The following is a 21,156-nucleotide window of genomic DNA, read 5'->3' as shown; positions in this document are numbered from 1 at the left end:
TTACTATCGTTTAAATAGATGTGTAGGTATCGATATTGAAAATTTTCTTTAAGAAAAATTGTGGAAAAGTACGAGTAATAACATTAAAAATTGATTCGGTTCTACATTCATTCTGAATTGATTTTTCATCCTTTATATTTTTAATAAAACTTGTTTTTTTCAAATTTTAGACATTTAAATATACCAATAGCATTTAGATTTCAACGTTTCAAAATGATCTTTCTACTGAATTTTTACGAATCTTTATGACAAGAGCATGCATTTTAAAATTAAACACGCGAGCTCCACGATATCCGATTTCGATTATTTTATTTAATGCATCAGTGAAGTTTCGGCGCAATTTTTGCTCGCGACTCGGCATCTCGTTTCCCGTTGACGATCCTTGAATAATTCACGATAAAGTATAACAGTAGTAGTCGCCGTCTAGCTGTCTGTCATGTCCCTCTAGCACAGATCCGTCTCGAGCCACGGCGCGCTTTTCATTTTCAGTTGGAGCTTAAACGCTCGTGTCGCACGCGAAAACGGCGAGACGACGGGGAAATTAAGGGCTCTCGAGACCGTCACATCAGGGAAAAACGAGGAGCTCGTCCTCTCTCGACAAGGGCGACTTGTCCAACCCTCGTTTCGCGAGTACGAGAAATGATCTCTCGACTAAAGCGGATCCCTCAAGCACTATAGTCGACACGACACGACGTCGACATTGGTGGCGCAGCACCCTTTCGTCTCTTCCACTAGTTTTCTCGACGTCTTTGTTCTTTCTTTTCCATTTTTTTTTTTTTTCGTCAGCGAGACGGTAAACATTCAGGACACGCAAGCGAACGCAAACGTCCGACCTGTCCCGTCCCGTCGTCTTCGTCTCACCCCTTGCGGATCGCAAAGGGGTTCGATCCACCCTAACGTTTCGCTTTTTCATAATAAAATCGTCATGCGGTGCCCCGATTGGCTGGGATCGCTCGAAGGGTCTCACAATACATCGGGGGCTTGTCCACGCCAATATTCGTGGGGCGAGGGCGAAAAAGAGGCAAGGAATGTGCGAGCGAGAAGGAGAATACCGGAGGGTCAGGATAAAAAGGGCGCGACACATCCAGTTCCCTCATACTCCGAAGCTGTGTCGCTGTGTAAATAGGGCACCAAGAGACACACGCCCCACGCATTGTGCGTGCCCTCTCATCTGAAGGGGCGCCCTTCTGTCCCCCTTTGACAAAGGGTTGTCCCGGGCGCGCGGTCGCTTTAAAACTGAATTTTTTATTCAACCGACAGGAAAGCGGCCATCATACCCTGCGCTGCCACATTCCCTGTCTTTCGCCCTTTTTCTGCGAACGCGTGCGTGTACAGCCGCATTCTTTTCCTTCTGGAACGCGTATGTTCCCTTCGCCATATCAGTCATCAAAACGGATGGAAGAATTTATTTCTCAAAATTGAACATATCTCTTAATCTTTAATATAGATAATTGTGAAATTAAACTTTTGCTGCTTTTTAAAATTATACGGACTCTGATAAAAATGATTAAATAATAAGAAAACAATATTAATAATAAAAAAAAGGAAACACAATGTTAACGTAATATTGTTCTTTAATCCCTGCATCGATACGACAGTCGTGAATCTGTGGCATGTTTAATATCCTGCTCATAACGCGCGGGATTCATCGGTACCGAACAAAGGGAGAGTTCTGTTTTTTAGTCATCATTGAGCCAGAAGAATGGCCAAAATCGCCATCGTCGTGGGACGTACGCACAAGCATGGGCATAGAGGGAGGAGGGTGATGACTCGGGGGATGGATAAGGCGGGGAGGGGGTTTGGAAAGGGCACTAAGTACACAGATGCACGCGTGCACGTCCTACGGAAGGTACTTACCGCCCCGCGCACGAGTGATTAGCGATATTTTATTTCGCATGGGAAACCAGACAGATGAGAACTAGTTGAGTGGGAGCTCAGCTCTCTTTCATTAGGGCAAGCCCCGTCTCTAAACCCCGTCCAAATCACCCCCTCGTCCACAACGTTCCCTCCTCTCTCATTTACCCTACTCTTCTCCCCCCTTCCCTTCTCCTGTCATTGCTTTCGCAACTCGTCTCTCGACGCTGTCACGATGGCGTTACATCCAATATCTTCTGGCTCTGTCTCTCTCTTTCGGTCGAGTGATTCCAAAGTGAACAAGTTTCCATTGAAAGAAGGATTCGATACTGCTTGCACAGATTTATCGATTATAAATCAGCCAGACGTTTACGGCTAACGCGATTTTGTCGTCATTGTTTCCACGACGTTTATCGAGGCAGCGCGACGTCCCTCAATCTACTCGCAGTTAATTGGAGTTTTAATGAACACTCTAATGAGCGCCAGTTATTTCTTTCAGATAACAGGTATACGCTATCGCAGTACTTTGTAAAGAATGAAGCGTCCACTGCGTATAATATATAATGTAAATGTTTATTGCTATGATTTTACATAAAGTTATAATTAATGCAGAGAAACTAATTAATTATATTATAAATTTTTTTTTGACGTTAAATGTTGTGTTTAGAAATCATAAAAAAATATAAGGAAAATATCAATATTTCTTGTACATAATCGTATTACATAAATCATTATTCTTTAAAAATTTTTTTATCTTTGATATAAGTATTGTGAAGAAAATAAAGAAATAAAAAATGTCCAATTCTATCTGAATAAATTTTCAAAGCGTATTAGCGTATTTTATGATACGCTATTCAAATAAAAAATTAGGTATAAAATGCTCTTAAAATCTGATTTATTTACAACATGACATCTGTCCTGTTATTATCCAATCGTACAATGATACGATCTCATCTTCGAATCGTAGTCGAAGTCTTCGGAACGGAAAGAGACATATGTCGACCATTTTCACGTACACAACCAATACTCAGACATGGCCAAAGGAAACAATCACGGAACGTTTTCGTTAGAAGAGACCGAATCATGGTGGAAGGCAGAATCTTTAATATCAAGAATCAGGATCCGCCATTTCTCTCTACCGGGCGTGGAATCCTCGGTAGAATGTTTGTACATAATACGTACGTGTGCGTGTATATGTAGATATGTATATGCATGTGTGTGTGTGTGTGTGTGTGTGTGTATTTGTGTGTACGTACCGGGATATGGAGGTTGGCAAACCCGTCCTTGTTAGCAGCTGCGTAGCATCCATCCCCCGCCCGTTACACAATGCCCTCGCGCTCCCTTGAAAAACGATGGGTGGATTAATGACGTCACGGACAACAAGGAACGCACCTGGCTACTGTCCAGGATCCACCAATCTACGGCGTCCTTCGACCTCCATGCGCCATCCGAGTGAATAGATAAACCATTATGCTATTCCTGGAAGAAAGGATTGAGACGCCCACTCGTTACCGATTTTAAGTATAATTCCGATAGAAGAAAATTAATAGGATGTCTAGTATAAACATATCGAACGGAGAAAACTTAATAGGTTGATAATATATATATAGTAAAATAATATTGAAATATTTTCTTTATTTGAAATTATTAAAGAAAAAATCAATTATCCACGATTCGATGATTGATAATTCAAAAGTTTTAAACATTTATGTTTTTTTGAAAGTTCTTTGAAAAATATTTTGGATGTTTCTATTGATCGAGAAGTGTAAATTAAATAACTCTAGCGTAAAAATATATTTTAAAATCGAAGCATGTTTGTTTTATGAGAGGCACGACCTAAGAAAACTCGGAATCAATTAAATCCACACACTAGTCGTTTTATTGTATTATTGTCACAATTCGCGGAATCTTCGAAAAAAAATCCGTAAGAATTTCACGACACGTTTATGAATTTATAGCGCCCTTTGTGCCTGTGGCCCGGTAATCCAACGGACAGGTACCTACCATTTATTGGGCTCTTTGTTATTATATATCGTAAAGAAAAGCGGCGGGGGCGTAAAGGGGAGTTTTCCACGCTGAAAAGGCGGCACGCGGAACCCCTTTTTCCTCGTAATTAAGACGCGAGCCACACCGTCGAGGGACGAGAGAAAGAGAAAGAAAGAGAGAAAGATGAGAAGAAAAGAAGAAGATAGAGAAAGAAAAAGAGAAGCATAAGAGACGAGCAGAGAGAAGCAAAATCTTTAGAAACTTTTCAGTCGAAAAGATGGATGCAGGAAGGGGAAAGGGTTGCGCTGATGATGCATAAATTAGGTGGGCTAATGGGCCGAGGTCGTCGCTGGAGATACCGTCTGAGAAAAGACCGGGGAAAATATTAATGCCCCGGGGCTCTGACTAGCTGGTTGGCTGGCTGGTCTACGGACGTCCGCGCATTTTCGAGGCGGATACTCGTAATTACACTCCTTCGTGCTCTCTTTTTCACAATCGGCCATCGCCATCAGCCGAATCGTCGTCGGGAGACTCGCGAAGTTACTACGGCAATAATCTCTTTGGAAAATCTCGTAACTTTTTTCTTGACCAAATCACAAAATTTTTCGCGAAAAGAGATATCTTTAAAAATATTTATTTGAGGATAAAGTTTATATTTCTTATAACTATTGTGAGACAAATAAAATATCTCTAAGTTAACATTTTTTTGTTTACTGTGTATTAGATTAAAAATTTTCTGTTCGAAATTTTTGAACATGCGGCATAGAATAGCAACTTATCTATTTCTAAAATGCATTTATTTCAATTTTATTTATGAATCATGTATTAATTTTAAATACCACAACTTTCTCTTCTATATCATCTACATATATGTATATATAAGTAATAATATAATGACAAATATCATTTTTTTTTTGCATCATATAATTACGCTGCCAAAATGAGACTCGATTGCGGACACTGCTTCCTTGTCTACGTAACATAGCAGTTCCGTTTCCATTAATAACTGATGATCCTTCTGACCCTTCATTAACCCCGCTGCATTAATTTCAATCTTTTTCCAGGACCTCTCTTTCATGCTTGCACATATCTTACGTCCATATTTACATCGTCCGATAGAAATAAAACATCGAACGCGCGAACCCCGCAGCGACCGGCGGTGATATATCCAGCGTAATCACGACCGTACCGAGATTCAAGTCTGGTAGCCATCATCCTACGAGATCACGTACACGCTCGAGTACGAGATGAGCGCCGAGAAAGGTCTGCGAAGGCACTGTGAGCAATAATTCTGTATCGCTTCCCCGTCCGCGCTACCCCCGGACCCTTTCATGTGTACCAAGAGTTGATCTGCCAAACAACACCCTCGCCTTAGTCGCCTGGAAACGCTTCGTCGATCACTCATGGTGCTATTCTTCATTCTTTTATAGTGATTTACAAGCAAATACCGGTCAATCGATGCAGTGCCAAGCAAACCACTCAATGTCAAGGATGCGTCTAACTTCTAACTTAACCGACTGCGAGTGATAAGATAGTAATTAAATGGTGATTAACTCGATGAGTACACACAATAGCATATCAATATCAAACATAAACGGGTTTTATCATAACAATATCATACATTACATAACATAATTGAACATAATGTTGTCGTACCAACTGCCAATTCAAAGAAAAATTTTGCAAATATCCTGGCTATTTATAATTGAGTGTGGAATTATTATTGTTAGTTCTATTTATTAGATTGTATTAATTTTTTTCTTAATTTTTCTCAATGTTATATGCACAATTATACATATATAATTTAATTTATGTAATATAATATAAACTGCTATTTTAAAGAACAAATATCATAAATATTTATAACGGTGAAATTATCGTTTTTAATTCTATTTATATTAATTTTTTTTTTTTATTCCCTTTTAACACATATTCGGGATCATCCTTGTTTTATTTACTAGCATTTCTCGAAACAATGATAAATTGTCACGGCTCTCGCACTTCTTCAGTATGAAAAAAAATGACGTTTGAAAGTGAAAGCGAAATTAATTAACGTTCTTGCTTCGATATATAATGTCGCTCGTAAAATAAATACGGAGGCCGCCGTGTCAGCGAGAGACCGAATAAGCACTGTGATGCGTCGTGAAAGGCGAAAAATCTTTCCCAATAATGGCATCACGGATCTGCCAATCAGAGCACCGATCGCAGACAGAAAAACGAGCAGTGCATACGAATGTATAACGTGGTGTACGTGTGTATTTGTGTGTGTGTGTGTGTATATATATATATATATGTACGCGCGCGCACTCGGTCCTTATATCTGCGTCTCTCTGCGCCCCGTAATTACCAGGGTCGGCCTTCACCGCGGCAATTTGTCAAGGCTGTAATAATCCCAGCGGACCTATGGCATTGTATACATATCGGCAGATGCCTCCCACCGGACCAGATAACATCGCCGGCCGCTCTCGGCCGGCCGGGGGCCCGCTCTCTTCTGGGGTACCATCGCCAGGCCCCGTGAAAACCATCCATTTCGAGTCCGCGGTACTATCATCGGCTCGGTTTTTGACGCCCGTTTCAAATTAAAGCCAATCAGCACGCGATACCATGTATCCAGCCTGCGATACCAGGCGTATATACAAATACTGTCTTTCCTTCACTCCCTCGCCCTCCCGCCCTTTCTCTCGCCACAAGTACGGGGGACGGTTCGTTCCCACCTGTGTGACCGACGTACTACGTAACACACGCGAGATCGCCGGACTGTAATTTATACGACTGACCCTCGTTACATCGCGATCCGTCATTCGCGATTATGAGGAAACGATGCTCGCGAACTCTTAGCGACTCGGAGGTGAGGAGGTAAAGAAAGAAGTGAACAGGGTATTTATTATGTACCGCGAGGCTGGATTCCGGCGAAGGGAGGGGTCGCGAGAAAACGCGGAAACATTTCTTCGTAGGTAACAAACGATGAGGAACGTAATTGATACTGTACACTATGAGATACCATTGTTGCGTAATGTTTACTTTGAGGACAGAGAGAAAGAGAGGGCAGCTTGAAATTATTCCTCAAATCGAATTGTCTCTCTTTACTGTCGAGATATATATTAAATGCCTGAAAGATGCAAATTAATTAATCATAATTATGTTTAAATTATTTTTCTAAAAATTTCTAAAAATTAATCGCACATTTTTAATCTGACATCTCGCTACATGTGACAAAGTTTTTCGTCCGCTAAAAAAAAATATATCAATTTTATCAAACCGAGCATCTGACACATACGCAGCGTGTTTATAAACGTCGGAGATTTTAGGAAGTGCACACGCGGATATCAAGCGCTGAGTAATGAGTTCGCGCGAACATCTCACCGGCGTTTCTCTCAAAGACCTAAACGATTTCCCATTTCAACGATCGTCGGTCTTTCCTAGAAAGAGAAAGGTAGAGAGAGAAATAGAGATCAACCATGAAAATAACGCGTCAAACAGAAAGAGAAAGAAGAGGAAAAAGGGAAGATTGCTCGACGTGCTACAACGTGACTAGTCTCATATCTTCTCCCTCCGACCCTTCTTGTACCTTGTCTTTTCTCTCTCTCTCTTTCTTTCTCTTTTCGTATACACGAGGTGTCTCTAGCTGGATCTCGGTTAATGGTGCATGGCAGTTGCAGGGGCCAGTACGTCAGGTCTGTGCAACAGAGTGCGAGCATCCAGCTATCTTGATGAGATCTTGTTTTCCGTGGGATCCCCCGCGGTGAGACGCGATTCGTTCTTCGTGTTCGTTGCGCATACCCGTTCCATCGCCGGAAAATCACCGATGACTGCGTATAGCACGACGCCGACGTACAAACACGTGCGGCAACGACGAATGACAGGAAACGATCGCCGCGCATGCGAATGCGATCAACAACGGCGTGGCAGAAGAGAGATAGAGAGAAAAAAAAGAAGGAGAGAGCGAACGACGGTAAAATGCAGTTTTAATTATGCGCGCATCGGTCGCTTACGCCTTGCGCTCGCGGCTCTCTTACCGTAATTAATAATACAATTAACAACATACACGATCGCCAGGCCATACCGTTCGAAAGTGAAAGTCCCCATCGCGTGTCTACCTTAAATTGTCGAAGAATTGAAGCGAGATTCGATCTCTGAATCTAACGCGCAACGCACGCGCCCAATTAAATTCTGATGTTTTGAAATGTTCGCGATTGTGCGATTTTTTTGTTGTTACAACAACGATTTTCTTCGCGTGAGAAGAAAACGCGTTTCTCGGAAATGGGCTTAAGCGCATCGCTAAAATGCTAATGCGCTCTTTACACTGTCTTTCAGACGCGGAAACGAATTTAATTTACATAATTAAAAACAAATTATATGCTGATCTTCCCGGATCTCATTCGTTTTCATTAAATAGAACGGTTAAGATTTTCGTGATTTGACGATTTTCTTTTTTTTTTTTTTTTTTTTTTTTTTTACACAGTACATAAACATCTGTCTTTTAGAAAAATGCTTTTCAGGAATGCACTTAAGAGACGCTATATAATCAATATCTCTCAGTGGAGACGCGATTATGTCGGTGTATTCGTTTGATTATACCCATATTGTCCTTCTCGGAGAAACAACCGGTTTCTCTTTTTTTTTTCTTTTTCTACAACAGATCCGTGCCATGTCCCTTTGCGGAAGATATTACCGACGAAAACCTCTCCGTCACATTCAACCCTAAAACGATGTCTGACAAAAAAGGGGAGACTTTACTACGTCCTAATTGGGATGACAGAGACGTCAATGGCGGTCACGATCAAAGAGACCGTAAATGTTGGTTACGGGTGTAAACTACGGATTTTAGTGTCACCGAGAGTTTTTTAGGTTCCATAAGATACGCTATTTATGGGGTTGTGTAACCCGCCCTCGTAAAGTAAAGGCGTGCATCAATAAATAAAGCGATTACGCGCTGCGCGACCAACGCTACCTGTACACTTTGCGAAATCAATTCCGCGTTTTTCCTTCTGTGCCACTCTCGATACGGCCGTCACTATGCGATAATAAAGCGAAAACGCACAACGTTATTTATGCTGATTTACCTCGCGGGAATTGATACTTGTGTTGCCATCGAGTTATATAGACGTTTATGTTAATCAATTAACAAATTAAGAGCCGCGGTTGCGGAAATATTTTCTTATCCAGGTAACAGTAAATATTAATTCTGCAAAAATATTAGAACTTGTAATTTATGTACATCGAGCTAAAGATATATCTTAATCGAAATATCAATTAATATATAGAAAAATATTAAATATTTACATATTAAAATTTATCATAGCTAAAAGTTAAAAAAAAATATTTAGGCGATTTTTATACAAAATGATTCAATATTTAATTAAATAATTAATCACATTTTTAACGTTAAATGTAAATATTTAGCTCACTCGGACGCAATTTCCTGGATTTCTTGAGAACATTTCGCGTACTCCGACTTTGCGTTTGCGCCGTTAATGGGGAGGCGTATCATTAGACGATATAATTATCAATGCACCGGCGCTATTATTATTGATATACCCGTTACTTCGTTTTTATATCGCATCGTGTGCCGTCATTCGTCGACGCGCATCGAGAATACTAATAGGATCGTTTACATCACTCAACTTCGCATTGTTGCACGGAGTGTGTGATCAGCCGAGATTAAGCTCGATAATTAGATACACTCGAGAGATCGGATCACAAGTAATAACTGCGTTCTCCGACCTTAATTAATCTTGATGAAAATTCTTATCGCCGCTATCGCCAGCACATCTATCAGCACCAGTCTTATGATGCGCTTATACTCTTTACAATGGGACACCGTTATTTCAATAATGCTTACGCTCTCAATAATAAACGTTCTTCATTTTAAGTACAATTGTTTTATTCTTAGATACCTAACGAAAAAAAAAAGAGAGAACGAATACTTAATTTTACATTTAATGTTAAAAATGTGATCGTCCGATTTTAAGATATTTATCAAACCTAATTATCTAATTAAATCATTTTGAATAAAAACTGGCGAAATAACTTCTTTTTTTAACTGAGCTATGAAAAATTTTAATGTATAAATGTTTAATATTTTTTTATATATTAATTAAATACAATACATCGTTGAAAAATATCTTAGAGACGACATTAAAGTCAATAATAATTTCTCTTTGATTTAGACAATTCCTTCTAAGAGACATAATTTTGCTACGAACAACTTGTCGGCGAAAATCAATTTTTCAGCAGCGCTATATATTTTCGAGGCGACGTGTTTTATACGATCGTAAGAGCTTAGCCCGGGTTGTTGTCGCGAACCGACGTGAACGGAACGAGATATTCTCCTTCTTGTAATTAGAAATTTATGCACTAGTTCGCGGGCGTGTTATTCAAATGTGACACCGCCACTTCGGTCCGGTCTGGGTCCGCATATCTCGGCCCGTAATAATAAGCGATATTTATGCCCGCGACGATGTACGCCATTAATTATCGCTCTAACGGGCCACACGCGACTATGTGTTGCATGTTAAAAATCAACCTCTCCATCATCCGATTATTCCCCTCGTCCTCTTGTCCTGTGTTTCAGATTGTCTCGTATCCGGACAATAATAATTCTTATCGAACGAAGGGATACGATCGTATTGTCGTATCTTCGTCGCGACATGTTTTCAAGATGACTTTTACAGCACCGTACTTTTTCAACCATACTTTTAATCAAACATAAAATTTTCCAAGTATTAAACTTTTTGCACTTGAATGATATATAAATCGTAATTCGAGGTGGAACAGTATTTGTATTATTTGTACTAATAATTTAATTCAGGCCTTCTTAGTCAGTTAAAACATGAAACTTGCGCAATGTGCAAAAATGCTTTCGATTTATCGCCATACACATCGAATCGAGCGTTTCTCGCGCGTCTTAATCCTTGCTATGTGCACGATCGAATCGATATATGAAGCAACAAGCTCGTAAAACCGGCCATGGAGGAACGAAGAAGCGTTTCCTTTACGATCGATCTCGCTCCTGTCGCGCGAGGACTCGCCGCGAAGGGAGAAACCGCCGGTGGAGCAGCTGCCGGGATCGTAAAATCCAATCAAGAGTCCCACGCAAGCGACCGGTCTCTCTTTCGGAGCGTGTCTTTTAATAAAGTTCGGGACACGAGATAGCGGGATCGGGCGCCGGGTGAGACAACGGGGGGGCGGAATAGGAGGGAGTGAAGAAAACATATCGATGGAGAGTTAACCGCCCTTACATTTGTATTCCTCCTCTCTTTCGGCAACCCCCATCGAGAGAGGGCTAACTTCTTAACACCGGGGCGACGAGACCAGATAACGATCCCGAACTGACGTATGCGTGCCGCGTGAGCGTTTGTTACATAGCACGATTAACGGTGTGAGCTTCCATTATACGTACGTCGGCAACCCCGTAGATTTCATTTACGGAATTTACAATCTTCGAATAATGTGCAGCGTCGTGGAAAAGAAGAAGGAAAGTAAGAAAAATCTTTCAATCCTTTCAACTTGAAATGAGAGATGATTTTTAATTTTTATAAGTACTTAATCAAAAGTTTTTCCATTAAAGTACGAGCGTTTTCTTTTTTTTAATTTAAATTAAAAAAAGTAATTTTTTTATAAAATTTAAAATAAAATTAATATATAATTTAAATATAATAAATATAATATTTTTAATAAGTCTTGTTTTAATTATTTCGTATATTTATGCGTATACATGTATAAATGATTTTGCATAGATGAATCGTTCTTTCACAATCTGACTACGCCAGGGCAAGTCGCGCTTTCTCATCCCACGCTGGAAAAGGGAACGATTCTCTCTTTTTCTCGAGACACACCCCTCTCGCGCCGTGAAATTCAAACACACGTTCGAAGCGCCGCGCTTTGTAGGTAGGGTGTTTCCCTTGCTCGTACGATTTCGCGTCTAAATCAGCCTTTCTATCTCGCAGCGACGTCGATAATGGTCGAAGAAACGCGCTTGGCCGTCGATGCTTATAGAAACGCGCGCACCTTTCTTTTATTTCGCCTTTCGCGCATTGTCGATCCCGCGGATAGGGAGACCCTATAGTGTTCTGTCTTCGAGATCCGGTCGACCTTTCCCGCGCGTTCCCACGTGCGAAATCGCGCCCGAGAAGCGAGCGACCAAGCCACGTCTCTTGCTGTAAAATGCATTGTCCATTCGCGCTCGCTCGCAAAATCCGAAGCGATATCCACATCGCCGGCGGCCTGGACGCGATGCGGTATCGACGTCGGGTATCGACGATGGTGAAGGAGTCTCGAACGCGCTCTCGTACTCGAAGGAGTAAGAAGGAGATCGGTATCTTCACGCTGTGCGTGGCCGTGTTGCGAGAGATGGAACGTACGTCGACGGCTTGACAAATTGCTCCCTGATTCGCGTTTTCGCTAAAATCAATCACTCGGCACGTTAGCGTGTCACCTTTGCACTCGACTCTGGCACGGCGTAATTGCCGGATTCTCCTCCGCGGCGTAATTGCAGATCGCGCGCTGCATCATCAACGGGAACTTTGCGATGAGATGCGCCTAATCTCCGGCTAAAAGTCGCTCGGCGATCGATCCTCCTCCGCCGCGTCCCATCAACATTACTGTCGGCTCAAATAATAATGCTGGCGTGTCGTCAGACGCGCGAATTTCTCGTCTATGCAACGGCATAATTCTCACGCAGTAATGGTGTGTCGATGATATTTTTCTATATTGACTATTATATAATTATTGATTGATTGACATGAAAGGAGTTTCTTGCAGCTTGAGCGAAAATTGAATATCGATCCAATCGCTTTCACTTCGAATGCAATTCAACATTTGAAAAATAAACTTTTTCATTTTATGATCAAATAGATTTAAGTCTCCATACTTCGTGAAATTTTGAGAACATAAATGTTTTAAATTAAATTGTTGTTAAGGAAAATGTCAAGTTAATATTGCCTCGTGAGTCTTTCACTAATTAATTCGACTTCTAAATGTATCAGCATCACGTATCCTATTCCGTTGAAAAGAGAAGGTCGATTCAACCTGAAATCGCGTCATTTGCCGATGATATCTCCGATATCGCCTCCTATTCTCGCCACCCGAGCCGACGAAATTAATTACGTTCACGCAGTGAGCTCTGCGAGCGGAGTTTCGAAAGGAAGTCTCGATCGGGAGAGGAGATGCAACTCCCATTTCTTGCTGACGCATCGCGAGGCGTATGTGTGTATGGTGTGTATGGTGTGTATGGTGTGTATACCCAGCAGCATCGTCTCTCGCGCATACTCTCTGATACAGCGAGAAACAGGGGCGAGAAGAGAGAAGAAGAGAGAAATCGGGACCAGCGGTCTAATAAAAAGAATATAGGAACGATAATGCAGTCTCCAGAAAGTCCTTTGGACGCACAATGGGGTGTATCATGGCTGGGATGACACGGCCCTTTCCTGTCAATGCTAACCCACAGGCGTCGCATTGTGCCTTAAGGCATCTCTATATCCACGTCCCTCCTGTCCCTCGAGAACTCGCGAGTGAGACGCGTCATCCTGCGAATCTCTTCTTCTTCGGGCGGTGAGAATCAGAGGTGCCGGAGGTGCCATCGAATATACTCTCTCTTCCGGTTGATGATTGCATTGATTAATTATTCACTGTCGATTTTTTTATAAATAATCTTTCACATCCCTCAGTCGTGAATCTAAAAAAATATTATATACAAAAGCAAATGTACATTTATTTAGGACGATCGGCATCTAAAGCATGAACCGTAAACCGAGAAATATTTCCTCTTATCGTTTCGAAAACATCAACCGATTATAAAGAAGAATCATTAATCCGAGCCTTCTCCCGTTTCGAATCAGGGATATGCGACGATGACACGGAGACAAAAAGATGATAGAAAACGAAGAGGTTCTTGAACGCAAAGTGATTCGATCTTCTCTCTGGGACTCCCTAGGGATCTCGAAGAGTATTCGGTGACAGGCAAACAAAAGGCAGTCGGAGGCCTTTTGCGGACGATACAGTGTTTTCGAAAATTCATAACAAGCTCCGATTGTCCGAGGCATGTGGGGGGCCTTTCACGTAAACTCGTGATTGCGCTACGCCATTTTTCCTCGCGCATAAACGATTTTCCGCAAGGATGCAATATTTCGCTAATTTCCTTTGTCCATTTCGCCAGCTCGTTACTCGCGCGAGAGAATCTCAAAGAAGACACTACAAAACGCGCTGTAATTCGAAAGTTTATCTCCAAAGATATTATTTCCGGATTTTAAACACATTTTACATAATTCTTTTCGCTGCCGGGTTTTAGAAACCAATTGACCAGAATGAAAAATAAATGGATGATCATATTATAATGCGAAAGAAATGATCTGTAAAATAAATTTTAATATCTCATTAATCCTATTAAATCTTATGAAATATTCTATTCTTATAATGATCAATCTTATAAAATATAATTAGCTATCGATATTCTCTTAATCGATGGATAAAAATTAAACGATTTATCAATTAAATAAGCTTCGTAAATTTTTCGAGAGTTTCGTAGCCTCTGTTTGGTTTCACACATCAAAGAAGTGATGCGCATGTTTTTTTTTTCCATCCTCGAATAGAGATCTAATAAAAAAATCAAGAAACGAGACGGAGACGAAAGTTATTGCGGGAAAGAGCGACTGTTTTTCCCATGAACGGTCCCGATCTACGCGAGAGAGCAAATTGAAACGATAAGGCGGATATAGCGCGTCGGCACGCGATCGCGCAGGCGTATCAAATTGATACGAGCGAATAATAACTTTATCTCGGCGCGCACACACGTCGATGCTGCCGCGTCCGCCTTCTGAATGGACCGATCAATTCGCCTAACGTCTTTTTAACCCAATTAATTAGCCCGGCGGACCGGCAAGCGGGGAGGGCTAATGCGAAATACTTGTAGTTGACCGGCAGTGACGTCATTGGCACGTCATCCGCGCTCTCGTCCTTCCCCGGCGCGATCACACGCCGCTCCTCTCACTTCCGCCGCTATAATAGATATTAATTGCCGCACGCGCGCACGTGCGGATACGATAGCCGCTTCGATCGATAGAGCACTCATAGTTTTTATGCCACGTGGTCCGTCGATTGACAGTTGAGAACGCGAGTCTCGTTACGGATCTTAGGCGATTTTATACGATTCGAGAATTTCTGAAAGACAACTGTAAAATTTCATTTATTTATTTATCTCAACGTTTAAACACACAAGTCATCTCACAGTTTACCTCAAATCTCAAACCAGCTCAACCAGCATAAGCCAATATTTTTTTCAAATTATCGTAGCTTGAAAAAGAATTGAGTAAAAAGAAGAGGAAGATTTTGTGTGAGAAGAAAATTATTTCAAATTCAAATGCACTTTATATCCCTAATTTTTAGGCCGTTTATATTTTTAATACATTCGGAAAGATGCTGCGCAGCAAAAAGTAAAATCTTCTGCATCGATGAAACTCAATACCAGCGAATGTCATGCTAGCAAAGTTTTACCTGCCGAGTCAATTTGATTTGTCTTCTTACGGTACAAAAGATTGGCTTCTGTTTTTGCTAGATTGCACTGGAACACCGGCGGAAAGAATCCGTTTAACGTTCGCCCGGCTAATCCCGCGATCTCGGTCCACATCCACGTCGAGATCGTGGATCCGGAAAAATCGACGACGGGGACATACATACCGGTTTCCAGGCAATTTCACGCGGACGGAGACGTGGACGAGGTTCTGACCGGGACGGAGTTAAACCTATTATTATCATAGTTTGTCCCCTGTAGTGAAAATGTCAAACCATCTCGCATGGTTGATTTCTCGTCGTTGGGCGGAGGAGGTAGGGACAACCCGATGGCGGTCACATCAAAGCTGAAGGATTCTCGCGACGCAGGACTCGCACGACAGGACACGTCTGTCTCGCGTTCGTCCTCGACAACCTTACGTCCTACCTCTATTTCTCTTTTTTTTATCTCATCATATATCTCCAGTCGCTCTTCGTCGTTTGTGTGTAATAGGGTTTGATCTGTATGTTGTTTAAATGGAACTCGAACCGAGTCAAATCGTCCAGAGTCATTGATTGGCTCGCTTTTCGGGAAACCTGTCCGTGATATACATTCGTGGTTTTTAATCCTTCGTATCTCATGGGATTCTCTCGAGGACGAAAAGAACAGGAAGGAGAAGTAGACGGCAAAGCTGCGAAACAAAAAAACCGATCGGCCGATCGCGAAGAGAGCAAAACGAAGGAAGGGAGGAATGAAATGAAAACGGAAGCCCGGAGGAGCAAAAACCGTCGATATGTGATGAATCGATGAATTCAATTCGCGTTCACGTACGAACGGCACTTGTTGAACCGCGCTCGCGCCGAAAGCTGTAAATTATTTGTGACAATTGCGACGAAAACAGGAAAATTTTTCAGCACGTGTTACATAATTTATATTTGCTAGAAAAATTAATTAAACGTTAGCAAAATTATTAAAACTATTAAGTAATATATATTATTATTTTCTCTTCTTAATCTCTAAAAGATTCAAATTTTGGGATGCCATTTCGATAAAAAATTATTTACAAGATACATTCGGTTTTTAATTTGTGTTCGCTACAGTTTCAAAGAACATATCTACAACGCACGAAACGCAGGTCTTGGTTCGCGACCACAAAAAGATGCCATTTGCAGACTCACTGGAAGAACACGATCCGGCGTGATAAAAAAAAGCAAAGACGACTTCTTCCAAGAGAAGACAATTTCAAGAGAGGCGGACGTGGAGGCCAAAGAACGAAAAAGCCATCGACAGGCGGCAAAATCGATAGGAGCCAATGGCCGACACAAACATCAATCGTTGACTCATCCCATTTGGATCACAAAAGTACGTCGAATTGGGTCGCTCTCTGGGTCGTTCGTAGGACCCGAGTGTAAGGGGCCCCTCATCTCATCGAGCGAACAATTATTTTGCAGGTCCTTCTCGCTCTCCCTCTCTCCTTCTCGCTCTTATTCGCCTTCTCCAGTTCGAGACAGAATATATATCCCGCAGCGCGACGTCCACCAACGCGCGGCAAGACAAATGGCCTCGTGACGGCGGCTACATTACATTTCAAAACTGGCCTAATCGTCGGCTTTCCGGCGATGAGAAAGAGGGGCCCGATATATAAAGCCGCGGGGCCATATACCTGCATCGGCAGGCGCGGCGCAGCGCGATACATTGTCTTTCCCGCGTTCGACGTCCTCTCTTTTTTAAAGATTCATCGTCGGCACGCTTTCCTTTCTAAATCGCAGAGAGATTTTCGAGCGTAGATTTTCTTCATTCGTAAATTAGCGCCGCTTCTTAACGATAGATATAGATAGATAGAAAAAAAATATTTGCTGCCATTATTATTTTCGAATATTCGAAATTAATATAATATCGGTGAAATAAATCAGTATTTCTTTTTCAAACGATATGTTATTTCTATTATCATTAATATTACCGCGTTGATAATATTAATGTCTTTAATCGATCGATTTTTTTCGATTTATAGTTTATGAAAGAACGACGAGAACAATAGAACGCTCGGACAAAGTATGGCTGATTTGTTTCTCTATTTCGACGATGCTTCGCGTTTAATCCGGCTGTAAAATTAATGATCAGCTCGTGTCGAAGTTATGACCGTCTTGCGCAATGGACCAGGCGTGATCTGCCAGGCCCAGAGATGATTCTACACCTGACGTTCAACCGAACCGAGTCCGGGAAATCGCGCAAACTTCTCCGCTAGAAACGTAGAATTTTAATTATTATAATCATATATATGTGCAGAATATTACGAATAATAATAAATATCGCTAAACATTATATTGTAAATCACGTGTAAAAAAAAGAATATCCTTTATTAAGATAGTTAATTAAAAATGCATTATACATATATATTTTATGAGAAAGATCATAACTATTATAACTGTCGATATTTTTGTATTCAAAAGTTCGAAAGATTGAGAATTATTTTTTACGCTCGCTCACGCGTCCATTAAAGAATTAACCCTTTGGTAGCGCAGCGCGTGTCGACGCGCAAAAATAACTCCGGATTTGGCAGACATTCCCGCTCGCCCCTCTTCGAAACGAAAGCCGGCAGTGGCAGCTTTTCCCGCCGCTTTTTTTTTCGACGAATTTTCCGCGAACTACCAGAATGATCGGTCCTCGGGAGTAGCCGGAAATCGCCCTGTTATCCGTCGAACGTTGTGCAAAAACGCGGAGGTGCGAAAAACCGATTGTAATCGCGCTGGGTCTACAGGGACCTCGCGGATTCGTTGCACCAACAATATGCGTTTGGAAAAAAAACAGCGGCGTTAAAATCCTATGGGCATAGGAGTATTTGATTGAATTATCGAAATGCAAAAAGAATGTTATAAACGAAAGGCAAAAAGAAGGCCAATGAATCCATTAAGTTAAATTATACACAGTGTTTTACATAGTTTTTCAGCCGTAAAATTTTTTACCTCTTTTCTTTTAATCTTTTCTTACCTAGAATTTCCATGGAATTTTATTCATCGTCGCAAGTTGATAATTCTCAAAATTAAATATATGTAAGTGACATTTGATAAAAATTTTTCATTTCTTTGTATGACATAATTATGTAAAAGAAAATGAACAAAATCACGCATTAATTAGTATATATTCCGTTTTGTTTTAAAAGTATAATTTTGCTTTCAAAGAACAATTACAAGTCTTTTTGTTTAAATTGTTACCCATATATACTCTATATATCAAACTGACATTGCGGTCAGACAAGTCGATAGGCGATCTCTCAAGATCGGATCCGTGAAACGCTCGCACGGCACGGCTTTCATTCGTAGGGTGTGACGCGTTTTCAGCAAGAATCGAGACTGTATTGTCCGCACTATTCAACGCCCGAGGGAAAATATACCCCGCGGAAGAAAATATACCATGGAAACCACGAAGGAAAGATTGCGTAAAGTATTGCTGGCGTAACTAAAGAAATGAAAACCTGTCGCAGACTCATCTATGGTGCGTGATGAAAAGAGAAACGAATCAGGTGAACCATACAAATCTTGATCAATAGTGCCTGCGACTTTTGTCGCAAAGCTGAAGAGACACTAATGACATTCTTCCCGAAGTTGAGCAAATGTTTCAAAAGCGAAAATCCAAGACTGACACTTGTATATTAATCAATAACACTTTAGAGCGAGAAAAACTTTGACCTGTTGATAAAAAATTGCTTTATAGAATTCATATTAACAGATTAATTAGAGGAGCCTATAAATAAAATACAATCTTTTTAAATACATTTAATAATATGTGCATCTATTATCGATACAATCGTGCTCGTTGATAAATAGAGTTTGTAAAAAGGCAATTATAAAGATACGCGAAAAAGGAAGTTAACAACGCGATCGAGACCGTCAAAAAGTCCATCAAGTGCCCCATGCTGAGAATGTGACCGCCCTACGTTCGGTAACAAATGATAGTTTTGATAATTAGCGGCTCCTTTTCTTCGTTTCTCAGCGACTGCTCCTTGTCGCAACACACTTCGAACAATGTTAAGAAGCAGCAGGTGTGCGTGCAGTATTTAAAAATTCGTGATGAATGCACTGAAGCGTTAATTCCTTCATATAATATGTCGCATCAGAATTATCATTAACAATCCGAAAATGGCCAAACATAATCGTTTATTCAGCATTTAATTTACTTTCAGCACGTCGTTCATGCGATATTTAACACAGTAGTACATTTGCATGACAGAATGTATTTCATATTTTATCCTCTGAATAAAATAAACTCACAAATTAAAAAAAGGAGACATAAGAGCAATCATTGGTTGGATTGGCAGGAATCACGCAACACATGGCTTTACACGATCGAAGTAAATTGTAGAAGATAACGTTCTTTTTACTGGACACCTAATAAATATATTTTCTGTCTCAGGGCAGCGGTGATTCTTGTCATGCATCGGTGTCTTTCACACACGTTTGTGCAAACTATTGCGCAAAACACGGTGACCGTTTATTCGTCGCGACGATCCTTCGTGGGGGTTCCTTTGGTATGCTGGTATTGGTTAACTTACCGTAAAGCGGCGATCGGGTAGCACGATCGATCTCCGTTGCTGCGAGGATCGTGTCAGGGCTGACTATGAGCCAACTTTTACGTAATAACCGACGTCTTGTTCCAGCGAGGCATTGCGAAATGGCACGGCAGAAGACATAAAGTCTCACGCGAGGACGAAAAGGCAATTTGAGACCATCGATGCGTAAGCGAAACTCGATATTCGATTATGTCTTCAGTAGGTAGGTCAGTTGTCGAATCACGAATTCTAGACTTCGCGAATACAACGATAAATTATCACAAGTTCAGCGTTAATATTTTTTTTACAAATAACACAAGATCTTTTCAAGAAGGAATTGAACGAATCAGTTATACGTCAAAAGTTAATAAATTTAATAAATTTCGAGATTCGTGAATTTGATATTACAAAAAAAAGAACACCTTTTTAACTTTTTAAAATATATAGAATTAACTTTTAAAGCATATGAGTCATTTAACTCTATCAATATTTTAATAACAGAAAAGTCTTAAAAGCCTTAATCAATAAAAATCAAAAAATGTTTAAAATTTATTTTTTAACTTTTTTTACAGATGTCAAGAATGTATAAATTTTTGTAAATTTTTCAAACACTGAGACAGCTAAAACTGTGACAAAACATTGCGATCTGGAATGAGTAAAACAGAATAAAAAATGCGTGACATGCAAGGGTTAATAATTAATTTATGAATTAAAGTAAAAAGTTGTAAAATATAATTTAATCTTAAAATTGTAAATATTATATCGCGAACTAACTTTTTACAGTCACTGTATCATTTTTAATTTATTTATTTAATTTGTGATTTTAATTGTACGATATAAAAATTCATAAAAATAAAAATTTTAATTATACAGAGCAAATCTTTACTTTAACTCACGAATTAATTATTAATTTTATATTTAAAAATATTAAAAAGTGCTTTGCGAATTAAATTCATGAATCCCGAAATGTATTAGATTTATTAATTTTTGACATAGCTGATCCATCCAATTTCTCCTTAACTTTACGATTAAAAAAAAGAGAAATTTCAATCGGATTGTTTGAAACGTTGCATTTACTTTTTACTCTTCTCTTTAGCGTATCAGAATTTATTGATACTCGGAAAGGTAGGCAATAATAGAGAGACGGTAGATAAGACAAAGGAGAGGTTTCGTGTCGCCGAAGGAAGTCCGCGGTGCGGAGATTACGCAAGCTCCATCCATGTAATTTATCTAACAACGTAATAAGTGACTTCTTGCTTATTTTGAGACGGCCATCCGCCGCCAA

The 21,156-nt window shown here is 40.4% G+C and overlaps 1 protein-coding gene and 1 long non-coding RNA gene across 4 annotated transcripts in view; one reads left to right on the top strand and one right to left on the bottom strand.

Annotated features, from left to right (window-relative positions):
* LOC140669725 (uncharacterized) overlaps positions 1 to 21,156 on the top strand; it is a 243,534-nt gene that overhangs the window by 196,869 nt on the left and 25,509 nt on the right. The gene's annotated exons all lie outside the window — the stretch shown is intronic.
* The window catches only part of LOC140669726 (uncharacterized), a 31,620-nt gene that overhangs the window by 4,405 nt on the left and 6,059 nt on the right, over positions 1 to 21,156 (bottom strand). Inside the window, exon 2 of the long non-coding RNA XR_012047389.1 lies at positions 3,111 to 3,333. This is a non-coding gene — a long non-coding RNA (uncharacterized lncRNA). The remainder of the gene's footprint in view (positions 1 to 3,110; positions 3,334 to 21,156) is intronic.

Source organism: Anoplolepis gracilipes, chromosome 9, assembly GCF_047496725.1.
Source record: "Anoplolepis gracilipes chromosome 9, ASM4749672v1, whole genome shotgun sequence".
NCBI lineage: Eukaryota > Metazoa > Arthropoda > Insecta > Hymenoptera > Formicidae > Anoplolepis > Anoplolepis gracilipes.
Note: the sequence above shows the minus strand (reverse complement) of the source record. Positions and strands in the feature narration are given on the sequence as shown.